Source organism: Eumetopias jubatus, unplaced genomic scaffold (assembly GCF_037043125.1).
Source record: "Eumetopias jubatus isolate StellerSeaLion01/CBP00866 unplaced genomic scaffold, mEumJub1_p1.0 scaffold_1, whole genome shotgun sequence".
NCBI lineage: Eukaryota > Metazoa > Chordata > Mammalia > Carnivora > Otariidae > Eumetopias > Eumetopias jubatus.
Genome location: NW_028274807.1, coordinates 55819748 through 55826603, shown reverse-complemented (window position 1 = coordinate 55826603; position 6856 = coordinate 55819748). Strand labels below are relative to the sequence as shown.

At 37.2% G+C, this 6856-nt stretch overlaps 1 pseudogene; it reads left to right on the top strand.

The window, feature by feature from the left end:
* Positions 1–3035: 3035 nt before the first annotated feature.
* LOC114214832 (small ribosomal subunit protein eS26 pseudogene) lies at positions 3036–3382 on the top strand (annotated as a pseudogene).
* The last annotated feature ends 3474 nt before the right edge of the window (positions 3383–6856 follow it).

The following is a 6856-nucleotide window of genomic DNA, read 5'->3' as shown; positions in this document are numbered from 1 at the left end:
CTGAGCCGAAGGCAGATGCCCAATGACTGAGCCACCCAGGCGCCCCTAGTTCCACATATTAATGCATGGCTAAAATTCAGGCAAGAGTCAGTGCTGGCTATATAAATCATCAGTAAACAAATGATGGGTAAACATAAAATTCAAGGGATAGAATTTCAGAAAGAATTTAATTTTCTACTTTATAGGTAAGATCTGCATTGTTTCTTTTTATTCATGATCCTGGTTGCTTTTGGCCTCAGGGGAAAACATCATATTTATTTTCATTCTGGGGGGAATAACAGAAGAATAAATAAAATTCTACAGAGTAAGTATGTCATACGAGAAGTGTGAAGACAGAAACCTGGGATACCAAAATTCATGGACATCTAGAAAAAGAACAGACTAGAGAGAAGCAAAAAAGCAACTGTTAGAGAACAGGAAGTGGTTTTTAACTTTATTTTTACATTCACAAGATGATCAATAATACTTTTCTTGCCTTGCTTATTCTTCACCCTCTACACTGATATATTTTTAAATGCAAGTCAATATACTATGTGCTGTAATGCTTAGATACAAGGAACCGTAGGAAACACAAGTTAAATGATGGGGATTTATCTGTGCTGATTCCCATGGCATTTCTCCATGAAGAATCTAGTAGCTATTCTTCAAGCACAGATTCTGTGATTTTTTGCTGCTTTCTCTCCAATAAACTCAATATCTTTCTCAGGCATTACAGTCATTATGCAAAGTGTGTGGATGGTTCTTTCACTGCTAAGTGTAAGTTATTAAATATTTACTAAGTGCTGATCCAATCTAACCATGGCACAGTCTGCGTCTACAGAAAATCAGTCTAAGGAAGATGTGTATGCCATCTCCTAGGTGAGCTCAGGAAACTTATTACAAGGTCACAGAACTTTTTTATTGGCAATGGTCTGGAAACAAAACATTCATATTTTTATAAATATTTTCATCAATATTTGGATATTTTGAACATATGTTCAAATGTTGGTAGGTAAGGGAATGGATCATTTGTTAAAATTTATAATGACTTCTAGTATGTAGATTCTGAACTTTTGCTAAGTTAGAAGATCTTTTTACTGAATCCAAGTTCATACACCATTCATGTTTGTCACCCCCACTTAGTGTCTGACACAGTGTTTTGTAAATGACAGACACTCCACCAGCTGTAGATGCTGTTATTACTGGATTATTTTCACGGACAGTGTTTCCTCTATCTTACTTCTGGTTTATAAGATCCAGGTTCCAAATTTTTTTCACCATATTTATAGTATTTTTATCCCTTAAATTAGCTGTTATACTAATTCAAATATTGATCATTCCTTGTTTACTTAAGCATTGCTTCATAACCTGGAGAAGCACTTGCTGAAAAAGACTTGACTGAGGATCTCTTGTTGTACTCCAGGATTTTGTCAGTTATGCTGTTGAGCAGTTGTCTTCCCTGGTCTCAGAAATATATGCAATCTACCAAAAATATGACCCAATTTTATTAGGGAAAAGGGAATATTTGTTTTATTTTCTTCCAGTCTCTGTGAAAACTCTTTCTTCTTCCTATTATTTCCCTTGTTCATCAACATCCTTACTCATCCAAGGGTCAGTCTCTGTGCCCTATGGATTTTCTAATCCTGACTTTTTGACATTGTATTCTTACATAAAGACTTCATAAATATTTTCTAAGTGATAGTAATTCTTAAGATAACTTGCCCTCAGTGGACAACAGCCTATATTTAGGGTAGAGGCAATGTACTGCTACTGTTTTTCTGTTCTGGTACTTCCTGATAGAATGAAAAAGAGTACAGAGGACAGTAAAGAGAGACTGTTAACTCTCGTGAGCTGAGTGGAAATGTGAGAAGAGAGAGAAGTGACAGGTGAGGTTTTCAGAGGGGATAAAGAAGAGAACCCAAGTGCTACTGAAAATGAGCCCACATGTCATCTTTCCTGTTTGTGCCTTAGATTTGCTTTATATTTAAACAATGTTTTGTAACTTTCAAGGCTTCTTAATGTACACTTTCTCTTTCTGGCTCCTAAAAGTACAATGTTGCATAAAATAGAATAATATGGTACTGATCTAAATACCTGCTGATATATATTTTTTTCCTAATGAAGTTTCTTTACATATAAAAATAATTTTGCTTGGTTTGAGGAGTTAAAAATCTGCTCTGAGCTTAAGTGCCAGCTCTAAAATAGAAGTATGCACCCAGATTCAACCTGGTAGACAACTGGCTGTCATTGACTATGTTAATGACATTTTTATTGAAGTCATAAGATCAGTATAAGTTTTGAGACATTTTCTGATGGCACTTAGGGAAATGTTAACATTACCTTTGCTTTTAGCATACAGATCTTTGTTTGCATTGGGAACCGAATAATAGAAAGAGACAGCACAAAGCAAATAACATTATTTGGAGTCACTTCTGCATGGCAATCAAAATCTTATTTTTCAAATTGGCATAGACATATTTTAAGCTAAGAAAACCTCTATTGATGTTTATTGAAACAGAACACCCAAAATTAATGTTTCTTATGAGATAATGCAAGAAACACTTGGGAGTACGTGGAGGAAGTTTTCTGAATTTGGGAAGGAGTGTTAGCTATTAGGAACTGAAACAAATCTGAAACTATAAATCCTGATTCCTCTTTCAATATCTTCCACTGTAGGTCACATCACGACCCTGGCTCAATGTTTCTTTTTAAAAATTGGCCAAAAATGAATATAAAAATTTAACTGAAACATATAGTCCTTTATAGATGTTATTTTTTCAAGTAATGTTTAGGAGTACCTGGGTTAATTTATGGCCGAGAACTAAAACACAAGTAAGAAAAAAAAAGCATTTTTATATTTTATAAGTAATAAAACCAAAATTGATGAGTTAAATTACAGTGTCAGCCACATAACCTGTCATACCTGGAACCAGAAATATAATGCATCAAACTTTTATTCTTTCTTCCTCTAGGGGAATTTAGTGGGAATGCGTTTCTTCAGAAGCAAAAGACACTCTTAAAAGAAACATCCTTATCTCTTGGGTCTCACTTCCAAGATGACCAAGAAAAGAAGGAATAATGGTCATGCCAAAAAGGGCCAGGGCCACGTGCAGCCTATTTGCTACACCAAATGCACCGGTTGTGTGCCCAAGGACAAGGCCATTAAGAAGTTCAGTATTTGGAACATAGCAGAGGACGCTGTTGTCAGAGACATTTCCAAAGCAAGTGTCTTTGACCCTATGTGCTTCCCAAGCTGTATGTGAAACTACATTATTGCGTGAGTTGTGCCATTCACAGCAAGGTAGTGAGGAATCACTCTCATGAAGCAGGGAAGGACCGAACACCCCCACCCTGATTTAGACCAGCAGGTGCTGCCCCATGACCTCCACCAAAGCCTATGTAAGGAGCTAAGTCCTTAAGGACAAAAAAAAAGCTGTTCTCCAGGGAAAAAAAATGGCGATTATACTTCAAAAAAAAAAAAAAGAAAGAAAGAAAAGAAACATTCTTAGGATAATGGTCATGTCTTCTCCAAACATAGATGTCTCTGAAGAGCATCTTTGGTGTGGAGGAGTGAGAGGGTGACAGGCAGTGGATGATTCTTTATGGTACTCTGGAATCTAAGGGGCACAGTGACAAAGTCTTCTAGACACCAGCTACTGCTGTTATAGGTGTGCATCACAGCAACAGTATTAGTAACAGCCACATGAACAATGTCACCCACTGTGCAGCATTCTTATGTGAAAACAATGATAGGGAACACACTGTAAAAATTCAAGTATGTTGAGTGTCCATTTACTGGCTATTTCTTAGATTGTCTCAGATTGTATTTTCTGAATGAATAGCTATTCCAAAAGGAAAGAGAAAGGAAGGAAGGAAGGGGGGAGGGAGGAGGGAAGAAAGAAAGAAGGGAAATAAGGAAAGAAAGAAAGAGGGCCAACCTTGTAAAATTGCATCAATATTTTGAACTGGTATCATAAGAAATAAGAATTGGTTATTATGAAGAAATCAGAATAGAAATCCTGGATGCCATTTCTCTTTATATCTAGTATGGACAAAACACACATATTCAGACATACAGACAGTTGGGCTGTGGGAACCATGGAAATTATCACCAGTTTATAGAGCCCCAGAAATGAAAACTAAATAAAAAGGGTGAGGTAGAGAGAAAGCAATGTAACCCCTAGAAAAGGAAAATGAGCCCTATGAGAACTGGCAAGAGCTAAAATTGTAGGGAGTCAAGCAGACATTCATCTCTTTAATAAATATGTATTAAGCACTCCCTACATGCCAGAGACTGTTCTAATGTTAGGAATACAGAAGTGAACCCTACAAAGTCATTGTTCTTAGACGTTTAATCTAATGGGGAAAGCCCAATGTAAACCAGGTCAATAAATAAATATACAATATGTTATTAGTCATTTTGGGGCACCTGGGTGGCTCAGTCACTCAGGTGTCTGACTTTTGGTTTCAGTAAAGGTCATGATCTCAGGGTTGTGAGAGATTGGGTCCCACGTTGGGCTCCATGCTCAGTGTAGAGTCTGCTTAAGATTCTCTCCCTCTCCCTCTGCCCCTCCCCTGCTCATGCTCGCTCACATGTGTGCTCTCTCAAATAAATAAATAGATAAATAAAATCTTTTAAAAATATACTTATATATTACTAGTCATTTTAAGTGTTATGAAGAAAAATAGGTTAATGAGTTAGAGTAGTAACTATTCTAAGGCATATTCTAAGTGAAATAATTAAAAAGGTCTCTTTAAGGAAATGATATTGGAGATAGACCTAAATGAAATGAAGAAGGGACCTATGCAAAGATGCAGGGGAAGAGCATTTCAAAAAGAGGAAAGGGCAAATCTACACCCCTAAGGCAAGAAAGAGTGTAGTAGGAGACGACATCAAAGATGTAGACAGGGACAGATAATGGAGGGATCCGTCATTTATTTTTCCCACTACATGTGGGAATCAGGGAACCCATGAATTATATATGCTTCCAGCTGTCAACTTAACCCTTTCCTATTTTTGCCACTTGATAAAGAAAAGAGTGCCTTAATTTGGTTTCCCCTAAAAGAAGACCTAAGATGAGGACTCAACTTATTTGGGGGATGATCTCAGGCAACAGAGGTGAAAGGAGAAAGAAATGGGAAGACGCCCAATAAAGTGTAGGTGATTGAGTGGTTACTACTGTGGGCAAACGAACTCAATCCCACTGAGGACCTAGGAACTGTGTAGACTGCCTCTCAGGATTATCCACCCAAAGGACAAAATCTGGGACATTCATCTGTCGCCTTACTGACTGGGAGTTGTCACTCAGAGGTTAATGCTGCTTTCAGATCCTCTGCCTCAGCATTTTTAGAATGCCTTCTGTTTGGGGTAAGTGACTTACCACACTTCACAAAAATTCCTGAGGTAGAGAAGTGGAGAAGGCAGGCAGGAACTTGGAATGCGAAGTTGTCAGTGTGCAAAAGAGCCGTCCACAACAGCCACAGCTGATGTCAGAGTTGGGCCAAGGGACAAGTTTCAGGGTTTCAAAAGAAATGGATGTGGAAGGGCCCCTGTGTGGCTCAGTTGGTTAAGTGTCTGCGTTCAGCTCAGGTCATGATCCCAGGGTCCTGGAATTGAGCTCCACATCGGGCTCCCTGCTCAGCAGGGGAGTCTGCTTCTTCCTCTCCCTCTGCCCCTGCTCATGTGCTCTCTCTCTCGCTCACTCTTTCTCTCTCAAATAATTAAATTAAATCTTAAAAAAAAAAGAAATGGATATGGAATATCAGCTTCTCCTTAGGATCATCTGTCTATAAATACTTAACCTTCCATACTCTACCTGTAATAGGTGAAAGATTCAATGAGTTAGACCCAGAAGGAAACGAGGGATTCACTTGAATTCTATTTTCTGGACACTTTTGCACAAGAATACAGTAGCTGTACCACATCAGAAATGTTCCTTAATCAAATACATTTTGAAATACTGACTTAAAAAAGAGTTGAACAGAAATTATTAGTCTGGAATTTTTCTCATCTTTTATCATGGGAATATCTACAGTGAATATATAAGGTATGATATAGCATTTGATATTTTCCAAATATATTTAAATACTGGTTACTTTTTCATAATAAACCAGAAACATGTTTTGGAGAATCTACTTAAGGGAATATTCAACAGGACCATACTGTCTAGTAAAATAATAAAATAGATCAACTTCCTTGTGATGTAAGTGGAAGTTCTAAGAGATTCCCAACTAAATTATTAGACTTGTTAAAAGTATTCTCTGGAAACATGGGCTTGAGATACATAATCGCCTAAGAGAGGATGCTTTCCTGCTTTCATGTTTAGGTTTGGTGTTAAGTGTGGAAAAGGGGTACATGGATGCTACTGCTTTACTCTTAGCCTTTCTTTTCTCTCCAACTTAGACTTTAACTCAACATCCTAGCTGATCGCCCCCAAATTTTGACCTTGCCAAAACTTCTTGAAGTGTGTGGGAATCAGAATGGCCTTTATTCCAAGAATCCAATTCTCTTTACATCAGTTCTTAAATAAATGTAATAAGCTTTAAAATAATACAAAATGAAAAAGTGAGACAAAATTGTGAAAGACAGGAAAGCTCTACCAGAGAATCTAAAGAGGACTTTAAGATGTGATCCAGCTTGGGAAATTGAAAATTAATACAATGAAGAGAAATTGAGCAAGATGTTAAGTTTCAAATGTCAGGAGAACCTTAGAGATCAGTAAAATTAAAGAGAAATGTATGTAACAGTAGAAACAGTTTACAGCATGGTACGAAAATTCTTTGCCAAGGTTATTTTGACCACTCTTCAAGGAATAATAAAATGAGGAACACTGATATAACTGTGTACTCCATTTGATCATCCAATGATCAAGCTAAA